Raw genomic sequence first — 18,932 nt, forward strand, 5'->3', positions numbered from 1 at the left:
TTATTTACAGTCAGTTTTGGATTATGTCAACAACACGAATCATTACTTTTTTTCCCTACAGATTTTACAAGAGTCTCTTCTTTTTGCAAAGTTTTGGAAAATGTTTAAGGAATTATACTTAATATTAAAATAACTGCTGAGTAACACGTTTCATTTTTTTTATATAAAAATCTGCAAACACCTAAATATTAGTGTTTTTCTTAATATGTCAGCCTTTTAAAGGTATAGTTTTATAATAGTAAGAGTGTGTGCGTTTGTTTTTATTGCTCGTATAAACTTTAATTTGTTTTTAGCTACAATGTACACTTCTGTTCGTTTAGTACCTGTAAGTAATCATGTGAACTTTCTTTTACAATGAGGTTTTATTTTAGCTAGTGGCGCAATGTGAACGTCTCTCAAATATCAGATTCTCTCTTGTTATGGTGCATTTTGTATATTGCGGTTTTATGTGGGGTTTTTTTTGTTTTTTGTTTTAGAGTTGTGACAAAGACTTTGAAGGCCACATTCTATGTGGTAACGTACCCGACTTCAAATCGTTTACCAATGGTGTTATATCCTAATGTCCAGTGCCTTTTGCCCGTGGATATCGACACGTATTTGACTGACGTTCAGTGATAGGTTACTTATGTGTACAGTCAAATTCCTTATCCAGTATCGTTTGAAGTTTCTATTGCTGATATTTAACAAATTATGTTTACTTGCTGGACATGTGATATTATAGATGGTAAAAGTCATGAATTTGACGGGCCAGCATTTGCTCCATCATTCCATACAAATAAGACAGGAAATAATTATGTTGAATATCTCCCCCCCCCCCCCCGGCACGGTACAACAAGCTTGATAAACAAACACTTATTTGAAAATAAAATGAAAGAAACTAACGTTGCATTGTTATCATTTATTCCTTCTTCTTTCATCATGCGAAATTTATTAAAACAAAGCATATTTCTACCAACTCCGTATATGTAGCGGATGCCGGCGTGCGTATGCATCCTTATTGTAGTGTGTATCGCTTATGTCAGATAACAGAATCGCACAAGAGACGAAAATATCACCCGATTGCAAAGGCACCTGCCATTCACGCATGATAAGTTACAAGGTGCAAACTGACCAATATTGTGTTGTATCCAGATTGACTATACGACGGTATCTCGCAAATAAAAAATTATTATTTTAAAATACATTCACTGAGTGCAAATCATATTCTTTTCGCTAGCATGGGTTACAAAAATATTATTAAACCAAGTTATTGTTGTTTATACTATTTGCCCTGCAAACATAAATTATGATTACATATGGCAAACAAATTTACCGACAGGATATCAAATACGGAGGATATTTTATTACAAAGCAAACCACCGCCCGGAAACTGACTTTGGTATCTTTTAGTTGTTCCAGTTTTTTCTTATACAGTCGGCCGACATAAGGAAGCCAAGTTGGGTTCCTTTGGATTCTTTGAATATCGATATAAGGATAAACATTAAATTAGTTTTCAGTAGTTTCATCTAAATGTTCCCTATCCATAGTTTGTAGTGTTTTATTTTTCGACAACAAGAAGCATGTACTTCGTCTTGTGGGATAAATGTACGTCATTTCTGGTTGGCGTCCTCTATCGATGGGAAATCGTATCTAAGGGGAAGTAACAGCGTTGTATACGTCTTTCTTTTGTGCGACTATAACTACTTTTAATCATGTAATGCAAATCGTATGTAAAAGGAAAATGTTGGTGCATGGTAGGTGACTTTCAAATGAGCAGATTGTTCAAATTTCTTCTAGTTGCCGTCCTTTTTTATGCCTCGTTTGGGTATACCTATGTTTACTCTGCACTATATAGCCAGAATTGTACTTACATACCCTTAGATCGCGCCGGTGGCCTAGTCGTGAGAGCTTCCGCCTTGGATGCGGGAGGTCGCGGGTTCTAACCCGGCCGAGTTAAACCAAAGACTTATAAAAATGGCACTGACAGTTGCCTCGCAAGACGCTCAGCATTAAGAGGTTAGTGTTAGAACTGGACGGCCCGGTGTCAGGATAATGTGACTGGGTGGAATAGTTTTGAAAGCGACATATCTGCGGCATTAGGCCCCAGTGCTAGACATCACTGTAAACATCGTAGCGATATGGCTGAATTTTTTTTAGAGCTACCTTAAAAATCCAAATCTCTCTCTCTCTCTCTCTCTCTCTCTCTCTCTCTCTCACACACACACACACACACACACATTTATATACCGTTAATGCCCACATTTCTGCTCCATACCTATTTACCTACCACTAAGGAGTGGATATATATTTGGCTTATAGCCCTGACGCCCAATCATATTAGCAGACATGTTAACCTACAGGGCTTAGGGGAATTTGTTCCAAACACCTGTCCCTGGGGCGAACGAGTGGCAACAAATGTTCATCCCTGTTATAACTTTGCTCAACACTACTACACGTATCTATTACACTACTTAACGCTCTTTGTACAAGACAACAGTGACCCGAAGCAAGCTTGATACTAACATAGGTCCAAGAAACAATATTATGTTATGAGCGAAGACGGAAAATTAAAAAATCTGACTTACACACTGCCCCTTATATAAATATATAATAACAAACAAGCTTCATAATTCGTGACATTGCAGTTTGACACCTGGTCCTTGATTTCTTAATGGTTTTTACATTTTACAGTGACACTTTTCAGTCATGTTTCATTTAGCATGGTGTAGTTTTTGCTCCACGAGTTAGAATGGTGGGAAGTTTAAAATCTGTTCGTTTCAGAATTGTTTAATTTCTTTCATCTCGTCAAACAGATACGTTTGTCCTGACCCGGCATTTCCAAAACTATGCAGTTGTTTTGATATATTGTCACGCCAGAGTGAAAACACCTGCATATATTTCGATAAATATGCAATTACCTTTCACACAAAAAAATGCCATTAATTGAAATTTAAAGAATTATTCAAAGCGTGTCTGCAATTTAAACCAACTTTGTTGAAAAGTAATCCGGTTCAGCCAAACGCTCCATATCTAGAAAACTATTGACGGGCGCCAATTGAAGAAAAGATTCCTGATTGGCCCAAATAATTGAAAGGTTATTATGAAATGACCCCAATTAAATTAGGACTAATCAACGGTCGTTTTGTTTTTATGTTATGTAAATAGATTACGGTATAATCATTGTGTGAAATTTTGTGGGAATATACGGAGTCACGTATACTATTTTGTAAGTTGGCAACAATTTTATTTTGTTACATAATTACTTAATTGTGCAAATATCTGCTCGTATCTTCGCTTTAAGTTAAATCGCGTGGTCTTGAAATATCGGTGACCTGGCTCTTTACTACCACAGGTTTGACTCTGAAATATGTGTGATAGCTTGTTGAAGCAAAAAATTCATATACGTGACAATGCCTAGATAACTGGGATGTGTCACAGTTACATTAATACATGTACCGATAAGAAATTCGGTAATTCTCGATTTAGTATACAAACCATGTCTCATCACTCGGAACATAATTTGTTTTAATGTTTTTGCCTCATTTTTGCATACATTTTGCATGGGGTATCGTAAAAAGTAAAGAATGCTTTTGTGATATGGTATGTAGTGAAAACGCGCGCGCGTGTGTGTGTGTTTATGTGTGTGTTGGGGGTGGGGGGTGGGGTGGCAAATGTGGCCGAAGTAATCTATATTTGACGCACGAGAGAGCTGATGTTAAACGTCGACACTCATTAAAAGTAGAAGACGCAAGCAGATTTATCCTCTAGGTGCCAACCTGCATCTGCTCTGCCCAGGGACATGTATGTAGTAAAACTGTATTCGGCTGAGCCAGTTTTTACCGGATAAAGACGAGAGAACAAGTGGTCTTTCTGGGCCCTGACTTTCTCTTACGTTTAGTCTTGGTACAAATTCTCCTTTATAAAATTGCCATGGTCGAGTCGTCTGTCAGCATGTATTTGACATGGCTTTGAAACTTTTGTGCGGTGGTTGAGTTTTCAGCCAGCATGTATATAACATGGCTTTCATGCATTGGTCGAGTTTTTTTGCCAGAATGTATATAACACATTATGGCTTAGAAACTCGCATGCTCTGGTCGAGTATTTTGCCAGAATGTATATAAACACATTATGGCTTAGAAACTCGCATGCTGTGGTCGAGTATTTTGCCAGCATGTATATAACACATTACGGGTTAGAAACTTGCGTGCAGTTGTGGAGTCTTCTGCCAGCTGAGAAGCTCGCGTGCAGTGGATAAAAGCATGGTGCTTGTCGTCATTTACTTGCAGTTCATACATTTTTTAATCTTAAACTTGCCGACTAGTAGAACAATTTCGGTTTCATTTTCTTAAGAATCCAAAATTCAGATACCCCATAATGAATTAAAGTCTGCATATATGCTGGGACAAAAACCACTGTAACATTTTCATGTACTACGAGGACGCTTCTAATAGTTTTATCCAGCTTAGAGAAGTGGATATTCTGTCGACTTACCATTTGACTGTGGTGGGCTGTTCCATATTATTATTGAATGCTATGAGTTAGATAGATGCTTATTTGTTTAAGAAAAGCAATACAGATATTTCAGTTTTGTTAGTCTTCAGTTGTATGTAATTTCGTTGTAAAATGTAGCATTACTACAATGTTGTGTCTAAATGGACAATGACTTCTCCAAAAATTTTATGCACAAATGAATTGGTGTAGCTTTACACAATAATATAATCAAACTGTTGCAAATCTACCGTAATTACAATGCTTTCTGTACTGAACATTTAAGCCCTAAGCTCTTTAAGACGCGGTACCGTTATTATGACAAGGAAAATAACGCCTTCATCGTTGACATGCAGTACTTGCCAAACAAATCATTCTATATAACTTAGAAACTTGCACCTGATCTGATAACCATTATAAACATATAGATGTTTATACGAATTTTGTAAGGTATAAATGACTTAGCAAATACTGTTATTATAGACTGTCTAGATTCGATTGCCCCGCAGCATTAGGAGATTATCACCTGGCAAACACTTTCTCACTGCCCCACACTGACGCGTATAACATTTGACTTTTATTAATGTATTGTTATCTGCACAATGTGTCTGTTTTGTGATTAATAATAGCCTGTCCTTTATCTGCTCGGCCAGATTGCGAAAATTAAGAGTGGAATGAACTTCCGAGATTAAAGTATGTGCTAAGATGAAAACGGTAACAGTTTGATCTGTATTTAACATTATTGGTTTCAATAATTCTGTAATGTCTGACTTTGTATACGGCTATTATTTGCTTCATATAAACCGCTCCGGTGGCCTAGTGGTTAGAGCGTCCGCCTCGGATGCGGGAGGTCGTGGGTTTGACATACTGACTTACCGCTCCGGTGGCCTAGTGGTTAGAGGTCGTGAGTTTGATCTCCGGCCGAGTCATACCAAAGACTTACAAAAATGGTACTTACAGCTGCCTTGCTTTGCGTTCAGCATTAAGAGGTTAGTGTTAGGACTGGTCGGCCTGGTGTCAAGATAACGTGACTTTGTGGGGCATCATGCTACATGTCTGCGGTATGATGCCTCAGTGCTAGATATCACTATAAACTGCCACATTGCAGACATCGTAGCGATATGACTGAAAAATTGTTAAAGCTACGTTAAAAATAAAAATCACATCACATCTCATCACATTTGCTTCATATGTTTATAAGTATTGATTCTTCTTCTGTGTTTTTATTTTTATTTGGCTTACACTACGTTTTACCACCGCTTAAATAATTAAAATTTTAACAAGATTTAACTCTTGACCACGTTAGAAAAATAAAAAGCAATTGAAATAACGCTAAAATGTCATATAAAATAATAAGATGTAATTATAAATTACATTAAAAAGAAAAAGAAAAACACGAAAGTATTTGCCATGGAGCCCTTGAACAAGACACTCTTTCATTTTCATGTTGGAGAAATCGAAAATATGCTCATACGATTATATAAAAACGACCGTAGGTTTTAAAACTTCTTTTAACTTGATAACTGAATAAGAGCTGGTCACTGCGTTTGTAACATATGGCGATCTTAACCATAGATGATAAAAACGTGTTTTATTTTACCTCGAAAAACGCGTTTTTTTACGTTTTTTTATTTTTTTGCGTTTTTTATATTTGGTACTCCCATTTTTTTTTTTATCATCGGCCATAAAGGTTATTATATGGAGGAAACCATAGAGTGGTCACATCAGTTAGATGGTGATAACGACATTGAGTGAAGAAAATTTCAATGTTATCTGGACAACAGTTTAAAACTTTTGACATTTTTTCATATTTGTTTCACTGAAACTTTAAAACTGGTATGTAGCGTGTAAATAAGTAAAATATTGATTTTTGTGTTGCCTAAAAACTACTGGAACGTTTTTTTTTTTTTCGTTTTTTATTTATTGAGAAAAAAATACGTTTTTTACGTTTTTTATTTTAATTTTAACGTTTTTAACATCTTTAACTATTATCTTTTGATTTTTTGGGGTCTGGAACACCGATCGATTATAGTGCATATATGTCTTAGGACAAGAAAATGATAATTTTCTAGTATCAGTCCCAAGATATCAGTTACAGTTGTCTTTTTTTCGATAGCATTGTTCTAACAGAAGAGGTATTTATTATTTTTCATCGAATTGCCCGCATTTTCATTATATCTTCATGTCGTTGTTACATTTTATGCTAATATAGAACACGCCTTTGTGTTCAAACATATGTAAATCGGTGTCCGAATTGCACGAATCCGGACGAAAGCAAAAATCTCTTAGAAATCAGTCTTATAGGATTTATGGGAAATATACGAATAATTTATTGATATGCGTTTTTTGCATGCCAGTGTGGAAACTTACACGTTACAGTTGAGAGCTATAGCGCATGACGGCTTTTTCAAAACGGTAATGCAGGAAGGTAAAGCCGCTCAGTGATTTTTATATATTGGGCCATCGAAGTGTGATTTGGTGTCCTATTTTGAACAGTATATCATGAAATACAGGTGACTAGTAATGGGTATCGCTCGTCTATAACGTGAGCTGAATGTGTACAGATAACAGGTTCCCTAGATAATTACAGAAGAATTGGGTAAAATATTACAAAATGTCTGATGGTTCTTATGATGCGAGTGAACTTGAGGAATCCGGGATTGCATTAAAAAGTGACGTGGGTATTAAAACTCATGAAGCACTGGGGATCATCCAGAAAAGTAATACGGTGAACAAAACTGAAGAAAATGAGATTTTGCAGAACAATAACGAGGCAAATAAACTCGAGAAAAAGGATATTTTGCAGAAAATGGAGAATGCCGACATTAGTCTCGAGGATGAAGCAAACGGGATGATCCAAGAAAAAAATGAGAGAAGCAAGACTGAGGAACACGTGATTTTGCATGAAAATAACAAAGGGAATACATTAAAAGAAAAGGAAATTGTTCATAAAATTCAGAAGATGGACGTTATACACGAGGATGAAGTAGCAGAGATTAATAATGTGGGAAGCAAGAGTACGGGATGTGTGCTTTTGCAGCATAATAACCAGGGGAATAAACTCGAAGAAAAAGAAAATTTGCAGGAAAATAGGACAGTGTCAAAAATTATTGAAGGAGCAAGCATGCTTTCTGTCCAAAATCTTGATAACAACCAGCCGTTTTGCAATTTGTTAGAAACGCCAACTCCAAAAGAGTGAGTATTGATGTTAGCATATATATATATATATATATATATATATATATATATATATATATATATATATATATATATATTCGTTCTTGGATATCTCTTTATCACCTCTGTTTTGGAGAAAAAAAAACAAAAAAAAAAAACGAGCGGTTTAAATTTTTCATGGATTTGAGAAGAGGTCATATTGTTTTCACGTAAAGTCATTGTTCATCTGGCAATTAAATTCGTGGTTTGTCGGGGTTGCCAGAAGTTTCAGCCCCGAGACATTTCAGCTCTTTTTCAAGTTCTCCTCAAAGGTTTCTGGCATTGAGTTGGTTGTACCGAGATATATATTAATTGTATTAAGTTGGTTATTTGTATTTTTGGCGTAATCATAAGATTCGTGTTCTTCACTAGTCAGAGTTGTATTAAATTTAGATAATATAATAACAATTTTAATTAGATAAATGTGAGTTATATTTTTAACATTGAAATGGTACGTGATAATCTGGAATTAGCAGTCATCGCGAACTTTCGTTTTTTCGAGTAAAATAAAACTTTTTATCACATGACTACTATGCTGTTTACGTAATATATCCATAAAATAATTTTCAGGTATGTAAATTTTGTAAAAACACAACATAGCGCCCTAACGTTATGCAAAGGAAAGGCCTAACGCTCGAGGCGATGCATTAGAATGTATTTCACTCATTTCACTACACTGTTCTGCTGCGTGGTTATAAAAGGCTGAAGATTGAAGTTATTCAACTCGTTTCATAAATTTAATTTGAAATTAGCATTCGTGTGAGATCCTATATTTATCGCATTTGTAAAGTATTTCTAAGTATGGGGCACCGGGTTGCCAAGTGGTCTAAAGTGCTAGCTTTGACCCACCACTGCCTATTCACCTCGGTTCGTGCGATGTAGAGTCTGGGCTTGGCCAATATAAGTATTTGAGAAAGCGTGCCAGTAGTTTCCCGTGCGTCCGGTGGTTTCCTACCGGGATTTTCCCGGGTTCTTCCCGCACCAGTTATATCGGCCGCCATCTGTAGCATATCTTGTGCTAAAAAACTAAACCCACAATAAAAAAAGCAACTTTCCAAGTATAACAATATTCATAATTTATGTTGTTTACAAAAAATCTCGATCAGTGGCTCACAACATGGGCAAGTCAAAATGAAAAATTCAACAACAACAAAAATTACACAGAAAGAAACATGAAGGGGATAAATTCAAACAGGCTTTTTATATACAAAAAAACCCCCACAAAAACAATAACCGTTCTGTATGATACGAGTCATAATTTAGAGCTTTCTGCCACTGTCTCAAAATCAACATGAACACATCTAAGTCGTGCACAAGTTCTTTTAGTAAGCACCGATGTCCTGTGTCTTTTGATTAAACCAGTGAATCCTACCCCCTTTTTTTATCCGTGATCCTAAAATATACTTCGTTCTGAACCTCACCACCGGAATTTTGCAATAATCGGGAGGCCATATTTCTGATCTGATTTTGATCATATGCTTATACCATCACTGTTTCGTGTAAGTTCGATAATGTGCAAGATGAATGCATATTAATTAGGTAATCTTGTACCTAAGTAGCTGAGATTGATTCTTAGCAGTCTGAAAACCATATTTTTGATTAAACTTGAAATATGGACTTGTATCATATCAATTTTGGATGGGTTCCATGGAGAGATCCATGCATATTAGCGATGCAGTCTTGTATCTGATTAGCAGAGCTGGTTACTAGTCTGGAAGCCATATTTGTAATCCAGTTTTTATCACACGTGTAATATAGGTTTAAATCATGAAACTAATTGAAAATTTTGAACAAGATACGTGCACATTAATTAGGTGATCTTGCACCTGTTTGGCTGGGCTTACTGCCACTTTGGGGCCTTACTTCTGATCCAGTTTTGGTCAGAATTGGAATGTGGACTCGTATAACAATGAATGTTGGGCAATTGAGAAAGTTAGGCTGGTCCATAAATATTAATGATGTTATTTTGCGTTTGATTGGCGAACTTGATACCACTATTAAATCTATATTTTTGACCAGACTTTGATCAGACTTCATATGCTGATTTTCGTGATCAAGAGTTTGATAATTCTCTGATTCCATGCATATTAATAAGATGATTATGCATATGCATTTCTTATGACCTCTTTGGAAATGATGCAGAAATGGCACCCAATATGGCCACCATGACAGTCCTTGAAATCCTGATTATCACTGCTGTTCTTACGAGGAATGTCAAAACAGCATGGAGTTTTCACTTGAATATTCTTGTGATGTCTAGCTGGTCCTTAAAAACATTGCACATCAGTCATCAAATATGGCAGCCATCTTGAAAATCTTGTTTATCACAACAGTCTGAACAGAATGTCACCTTGCCATGGGATTTTTACCAGAAGAATTCTTCTGTCTAGCTGGCCTTCGAAGAAAATGATGCCAGTATGAGGCCCAAAATGACAGCTATAGTGGCCATCTTGAAAATCTGTTATCACTACATCTCCTAAATAGAAAGTGATATTGACATAGTGTTTTCACTAAAAGACTATTTATGAGGCGGATCTGATATCCAGTTTTGCTGCCACAGCGTCCAACGGAAAGAATGCTGCCAGTGTCCAGCTGAAAGAATGCTGCCACAGTGTCCAGCTGAAAGACTCGTATCAGAAATGGGCTTACACGGAAAGACTTCTTATATTATTTCGTTGATACTGTATTAAAATGGTGCTGATCTGATGTCAGATATATGACCATGTTAAAAATCTCACTTTTGCTAAATGGAAAGTGATTTTGGCATGGGATTTCATCAAAGGAGTTTTATGGTTCCTATTTGGTCCTTAATGAAATTGACTAATCCTCATTTTGGCTGTCTTGAAACTTACTTTTATCTCTACTCCTCCCAAATGGGATAGCTTTATCAATGGTGTTTTCACCAGTACACTTGTGATACATGGTTGGCACTAAATGAAAATGATTCCAGTGTACTCCAATATGGCTTCCATAATAACTCTTAAAAATCTTGTTACTACCCCCTCTCACTGAATGATCACTGTGACATGGAATTTTCATCAGAAGACATCTAATGATTTCTACTTTTAATGATTTCTACTTTTAATTAAATCTACTACTGTACTTCTAATGATTTCTGCTTTTAATGATATCTACTTCTAATGCTATCTACTTTTAATCATATCTACTTTTAATGATTTATTCTTTTAATGATATCTACTTACTTCTAATGATATTTATTCTCAATGATGTTACTCATAATATTAACTCCTAATGATATTACTTCTAATGATATCTACTTCTAATGATTTCTATTTTTAATGATATCTGCTTCTAATGCTATCTACTTTTAATGATTTCTTCTTTTAGTGATATATACTTCTAATGATATCTACTTCTAATTATTTATACTTTTAATTAATAAATCTACTTGCTTTTAATGATATCTACTTCTAAAGGATTTCTACTTTTAATGATGTTTACTTTTAATCATATATACTTCTAATGATATCTACTTCTAATTATTTATACTTTTAATTAAATCTACTTGCTTCTAATGATATCTACTTCTAAATGATATCTACCTTTAATGATATCTACTTCTAATATCTACTTGCTTCTAATGATATTTACTTATAATGATATCTACTTCTAATGATTTCTACTTTTAATATCTACTTTAAATGATATCTACTTGTTTCTAATGACCACTACTTCTAATGATTTCTACTTTTAATGATATCTACTTCTAATAATATCTACTTCTAATAATATCAACTTGCTTCTAATGATATCTACTTACTTCTAATGACATTTGTTTTCTTCTAATGAAATGTACATTGTCCTGAATGAAATGATGCCAAGATGACATGCTGTGTATGCATTACTGCAGATAATTTGAAAATCTTGTTATTGCTAAAGAATATTAGACTGTTTCTACACCCAGCAGTCAAAAGGAAAAAAATATTTTGGAATGCTATGATTTTTTTGTGCCTATTAATCTTGTCCTTATCATTTCTTTTTGTTGCTTAATTTGATGATGATTGTTCTATGCTTTTAATTTCAAACATGGAACAACAGGATGAATAGAAGCACATTTATGAGCACTTACACGCCTGACTGAAAAGGGCATTTTTAAATTATACGTTTGGTTAATTGAATAGTTCCTTCTTCCATGCAGCTGATATTTACATCACTTCACTATTTTACTGAAATTTATCATATATACTCACAACTCGGGTTAAAGTGCAAGAACATCATGTGTCTGCAGGTCAGGGTTGTTTATTCTACTGATTATTCCTAACATAATTCATAGCCTCAGATCTGCCAGCACATTTCAGCTTAATTTTTTGCCAATAAGCTATTTTATAGATAGTTACCTGTTTTGTATTCTAATAATTTACATGCTATAACATGTTTACAAAAATCTGTATTTTTCATCAAGTTGGATGTTACATGGATTAGCCTCACCCCTTTTAACTGTTGTCACTAAGGTATTTGAGCAGATTAATAGTAAGTTTTGAAACATTTCTCAAATGAAATAAAATCAGCAGTTTATATAGCAAATCTTTTTAAATATCTCCTTAAGCAAGTACAGCTAGATGGTGTGTTTGAGATAAACTTGTGTATCTGCATGATACACATTTAATAGTTTCATCTTTTTGATGAGATTTAATATTAATTCCTTGGCACGTAGACAATTTATTAAATGCTAGTAAAGATAATTATAGGACCGGTGTAGTCTTTTCTCGGTGAGCTTCACAGATCAAAGAAAAATTTTAAAAAGTCATGCACATCTAACATGACATGTAAAATTAAATTGAAGTTGTGAAAGTATTTGTTTCTGCTTGCCTTAAGTAGATGATGCTTAACATAAAAATGAGCTTGCATTGCTAATAGGATGCTACAGTTGATTCAAGACCAACTGCAGTAGCTGGGTTGGCAGAGTATTGGACTCTTAATCCAGGGGTCATGGATTCAGTGTCTACCAAGGTCAGGCTGGGTCAGCTGTATCAGTATGTACATGGGAAAGGCACTTTGCTCCCATGTTATTGGCTTGATAAAGTTAGTAATATTTTATAAGTTCCATTGGCTAGTAACCAACAACAAGGACATTAGGCTCAAAGTACTTTAATTTTCATGTTGCTACAGACAGCTAACCAATACCAACCATAGAGTCCTTAAATTTTAGGGGGCTACATAATTTTTGTTTTGTTGCAAAGATATCATCAGAGTTGAAAAAAATATGATCATACATGTGATTCTGATGGTGGTAGGACATAAAGTCTGTTTTGTTGTTGGTTTTCTGCACCTACTATTTTTTATTGTTAAAATCTACAAATTATTTTTAAAAAGAGATTTAAAAAAAATGTTTTATGTGTTTTATCCATACATTACAGAAACCAACCTGAAACAGACTAGTGGGGACCAGAACTGTCATATATGACAGATCACCTACTAACCTCAGGTTTTTAAACGAGTGATTTAAAAAAAGAGATTGAAAAAAAGAATGCTTCATCAATGTTTTAACTTTTAAAATCACTGTAATCACTGTATTACTTTGGCATTTATTAAATAAATGCAACATTTAATATACAGTGGAGTTTTTGTCTTGTTACTTTTGTATTTTGTATTATTTTTTAATTGTTCTGCAGAACAAATTATGTATATTTTGTCATAACAAGTTTCCAAAGTTAATTAATAAAATCTTTGAGCAGAAAGAAAATGTTTAATGGTTGCTATTTATTTCAGTGTATCCCCTAGAGGTGCAAGACTGAGAGTCAAAAATCTCCTTGGTGTCAAAACGGGGGGTCAGGCTGAGTAAAAGTCTAACTTTGGCATCAAAACTGGGGGTCATATTAAAAATTTGGGGGTCTCTGAAGCACAAATGAGGGTAAAGGGAAACACTGTTATTTATTACTGCCTTTGTATACTGTCTTCCAAAAAGCTTATGGATTGTTTTTCTCATAGCGTCCGTAGGCAAACAGTTTTAATAATTAAAGATCTCATTATAAACCCTTACCAAAACGCCAAAGGAACTCACTTTTTGAACTGCATTTTATATGTTTATAATTATAACATATGCAAACAACAAAAATAAAATGAATTGACAAGAAAAATGAATCAATTCATTGAATCCTCACTCAGTGTACTGTTTACACATAGGTGGTGATTGCATTTTTTTTCTTCTTTTATTTTCTTTCTTTGTTTTGCAATTAGTAACATGCTATTGATGTATGGGCCCCAAGTAGCCGAGTGGTCTAAAGTGCTCACCGTTACAGATCGCTGCCATATCGACTCTCTTTGCGTGGGTTCGAGTCTCGGATTTGGTCAATGTGGTTATGTGAGAAAGCTTGTCAGTAGCTTTTCGTGGGTTAGTGGTTCTTTCTGGGGTTTTCCTGGGTTCTTCCTCCATTATTTATAGTGGCCGCCGTGTATAGCCAATCTTGTGCTGAAAAATGACGTGAAACCCCACAACAACAACAACAACAAAAGCTATTGAAGTAATTACTGTCTAAATATGTATGTGCAATACAGTTTTATTTCATTACATCATTATCATGTTTTAATATTGTAATAATTTACCTTCATTAATTACATCTGCCATTTCTTAATTTATAACAGTTTACTGGCAGAAATGACATGGTACAGAATCCATGAATTTGGGTACTGAAAATTATATACTAAAATGGAGAGAAAGAGCTTGCATACCCAGTTTAGCCTGACATGCCTTTTTTCCCATTTACCTTCCCATCCAGAACATTTTGTATACATGGTTTAACCAGAGTTAGATTATTTTCAACATTTACCATCACACTTGGTTCTTTGTGAATAGCAGATCTTTGCATGTGTGCATGTGTTTGTGTGATTTTGATTTTTAATGTAGCTTTAAAAAAAATTCAGTCAAATTGCTAATATGTCTGCAGTGTGACAGTTTATAATGATGTCTAGTACCTGGGTATCGTGCTGCAGACAGTATCATGTCCCACCCAGACACATTATCCTGACATCGGGCCGCCCAGTCCTAACACTAACCTCCTAATGTTAAGCACAAAGCAAGGCAACTGTTAGTACCGTTTTTAGAAGTCATTGGTTTCACTTGTTTCTCTGCTACTGACAACAGAGCCCAGAAGAGCATGTAGAACAAAAAGTTAATGACAATGAATCAGTGCAGAGCACATTTTTTTCTTCACATTACACTTGGCTATTGTCTCTCCAGATAAATGCTAATCCAAAATTAGATCTAAATAATTTACTGATTTTTGTGACTTGATAATACCACAATTAAAGACAGTACAGAAATCTTGATATTTTCAAGTTTTCATATCGAACCAAAAATAATACCATTATGCTGTTATATTATCAATTTGCCTGATTGAAGTCATAATTTATTATCAGATAACCATTTGTTACACACAAGGTGTAGTTTATCATTAACTGATAACATGATTCAAGTCCTATGTAGTTTATCATTAACTGATAACATGATTCAAGTCCTATGTAGTTTATCATTAACTGATAACATCATTCAAGTCCTATGTAGTTTATCATTAACTGATAACATCATTCAAGTCCTATGTAGTTTATCATTAACTGATTACATGATTCAAGTCCTATGTAGTTTATCATTAACTGATAACATCATTCAAGTCCTATATAGTTTATCAATTCTGATAACATGATTCAAGTCCTATGTAGTTTATCATTAACTGTTTACATGATTCAAGTCCTATGTAGTTTATCATTAACTGATTACATGATTCAAGTCCTATGTAGTTTATTTTCAACTAACTTATTACATGATTAAAGTCATATGTAGTTTATCATTAACTGTTTATATGATTCAAGTCCTGTGTAGTTTATTTTCAACTAACTTATTACCTGATTCAAGTCCTATGTAGTTTATCATCAACTAACTGTTTACATGATTCAAGTCCTATGTAGTTTATCATTAACTGATTACATGATTCAAGTCCTGGGTAGTTTATCATTAACTGTTTACATGATTCAAGTCCTATGTAGTTTATCATTAACTGTTTACATGATTCAAGTCCTATGTAGTTTATCATTAACTGATTACATGATTCAAGTCCTATGTAGTTTATCATTAACTGATAACATGATTCAAGTCCTATGTAGTTTATCATTAACTGATAACATGATTCAAGTCCTATGTAGTTTATCATTAACTGATTATATGATTCAAGTACTATGTAGTTTATCATTAACTGTTTACATGATTCAAGTCCTATGTAGTTTATCATTAACTGATAACATGATTCAAGTCCTATGTAGTTTATCATTAACTGATTATATGATTCAAGTCCTATGTAGTTTATCATTAACTGATAACATCATTCAAGTCCTATGTAGTTTATCATCAACTAACTGATTACATGATTCAAGTCCTATGTAGTTTATCATTAACTGTTTACATGATTCAAGTCCTATGTAGTTTATCATTAACTGATAACATCATTCAAGTCCTATGTAGTTTATCATTAACTGATAACATCATTCAAGTCCTATGTAGCTTATCATCAACTAACTGATTACATGATTCAAGTCCTATGTAGTTTATCATTAACTGATTACATGATTCAAGTCCTATGTAGTTTATCATTAACTGATAACATGATTCAAGTCCTATGTAGTTTATCATTAACTGTTTACATGATTCAAGTCCTATGTAGTTTGTCATTAACTGTTTACATGATTCAAGTCCTATGTAGTTTATTATCAACTAACTTATTACATGATTCAAGTCCCATGTAGTTTATCATTAACTGTTTACATGATTCAAGTCCTATGTAGTTTGTCATTAACTGTTTACATGATTCAAGTCCTATGTAGTTTATTTTCAACTAACTTATTACATGATTCAAGTCCTATGTAGTTTATCATTAACTGTTTACATGATTCAAGTCCTATGTAGTTTGTCATTAACTGTTTACATGATTCAAGTCCTATGTAGTTTATTATCAACTAACTTATTACATGATTCAAGTCCCATGTAGTTTATCATTAACTGATAACATCATTCAAGTCCTATGTAGTTTATCATCAACTAACTGATTACATGATTCAAGTACTATGTAGTTTATCATTAACTGTTTACATGATTCAAGTCCTATGTAGTTTATCATTAACTGTTTACATGATTCAAGTCCTATGTAGTTTATCATTAACTGATAACATGATTCAAGTCTTATGTAGTTTATCATTAACTGATAACATGATTCAAGTCCTATGTAGTTTATCATTAACTGATAACATGATTCAAGTCCTATGTAGTTTATCATTAACTGATTACATGATTCAAGTCCTATGTAGTTTATCATTAACTGTTTACATGATTCAAGTCCTATGTAGTTTGTCATTAACTGTTTACATGATTCAAGTCCTATGTAGTTTATCATTAACTGATTACATGATTTGAGTCCTATGTAGTTTATCATTAACTGATTACACGATTCAAGTCCTATGCAGTTTGTCATCAACTAACTGATTACCTGTTTCAAGTCTTATTTCCAGTTTTTGAGATATAAAATAATAAAATGAGTGACTGTCACCAGCATACTGAAGTAACTGACAGTCAGTGTATGCTGATAACCATTTCATTTATGGGACAAAATAAGATGGGCCTTGGATATTGTCATGGGGCTTGTCATGGGACCTTGGATATTGTTGTGGGGCATTGGATATTGTCATGTGGCCTTGGATAATATCTTGGGGCTTTGGGTAATATGTGGCCATGGATATTGTCATGGGGTTTGTCATGGGACCTTGGATATTGTTGTGGGGCCTTGGATAATATCTTGGGGCTTTGGATAATATGGGGCCTTGGATATTGTCATGGGGCTTTGGATAGTGTCATGGAGCCTTGAATATTATCATGGGGCCTTGAATAATATGGGGCTTTGGATATTGTCATGGGGCTTGTCATGGTGCTTTGGATATTGTCATGGGGCCTTGGATATTGTCATGGCTTAAGACTTTATTTCAGTTACATTAAAAGTTTGGAGTGAGGTCAATAATAGTTAGATATGATTGAAACAGATCAGTTGAATTATTTGTATAACAGATAATTTTTCACAAAAGTGGAATCATTCATTGTGTTCAATGCCTTTTGTAAGTCTATTATGAGAGAGGGGCACACACACACTCACACACATGCACACACAAAACAAAGGTTGTTTGAGAGGTATTGGTTCCAATCAGGAATTGAACCCTGTGCTGTTAATTTTAATACTTTTGATAACTAACATCAAGCTGCCAAAAATGGTGGCAATCTATCTGTCCTCCCTTCTTTAATGATGTCGGTCTTGTGCATTAGAAACTCAGAACTCTTACGAAATACAACCTTCCTTTGTTTTAAAAATAACCTGTACAATTTTTGTTGTTTAAAAAAGGTGTGTGTTTGTGGACAGAGTGGATTGGAATATTGAATTCTATGAATGAAGGCTAAACTGTTGAAGTTTTTCTCTACATGGTGTGGGGTTGGTGGTGGATAGGTGTTGGAATTGAAGCAATGAATTCATAATGAAAAGCCAACACATGTTTTCCTCAATGCATTTTGGGTTTTTTAACAATGAAGCCAAATAAAACTGTTTCCTAATTGCGCTGGTTTAAAATTAAGGGAGGTAAGTAGATTTTTGTATAAACATTATATATATTATAATGATTATTGTATATGATGTACTAAGCACTTCAATTACTTCGATAAACTGGCTCAATTAGATACACAAATGTGACTTTTTTGAAATTCCAACAAACAAGCAAAAAATCCCTCAAGGGGATAAAATGCTAGGGTCAGCAACAACAAATAAGTGACGTTCAGCTGACTGGAAACACACATTTTTTCCCCTAAATCATCATTAGATAACTGCAAAATAATTATTTAACAAATTATTTTTTTTACTGCAGGAAAACAATACTGATTTGTTTTTTTTATAAAATTTACAGTAATATGTTAAAATTAGGAAATCATTCTTGTCAGATATCGAAAGAAGAAAACACCAATGTGTAATATACATGTACTACCATGGAGCTTGACCACATTTGTATTCTTAACTGTGCATTAAACCAATAGTACAGACTGGCTACAGGAAACGGCGATAAAATGGAACAAGAGCTAAAAATTGCCAAACAGGAGAAGCATTCATATCTGTGTTTGATCCTGCTGGGCAAGATATATTTTTCTTTGATTCTTACCTGTGTGACTTGTGAAGGTATGGATCTCGCTTTATATTGGTCTGGACCACATGATA

The 18,932-nt window shown here is 34.2% G+C and overlaps 1 protein-coding gene across 4 annotated transcripts in view; it reads left to right on the forward strand.

Annotated features, from left to right (window-relative positions):
• Positions 1–18,932, forward strand: part of LOC149771454 (potassium channel subfamily T member 2-like) — a 274,764-nt gene that overhangs the window by 21,203 nt on the left and 234,629 nt on the right. The window lies entirely within an intron of this gene.

The sequence above is a fragment of the Sinohyriopsis cumingii genome, unplaced genomic scaffold, assembly GCF_028554795.1.
Source record: "Sinohyriopsis cumingii isolate HCF-2022 unplaced genomic scaffold, ASM2855479v2 utg001837l, whole genome shotgun sequence".
Taxonomy (NCBI): Eukaryota; Metazoa; Mollusca; class Bivalvia; order Unionida; family Unionidae; genus Sinohyriopsis; species Sinohyriopsis cumingii.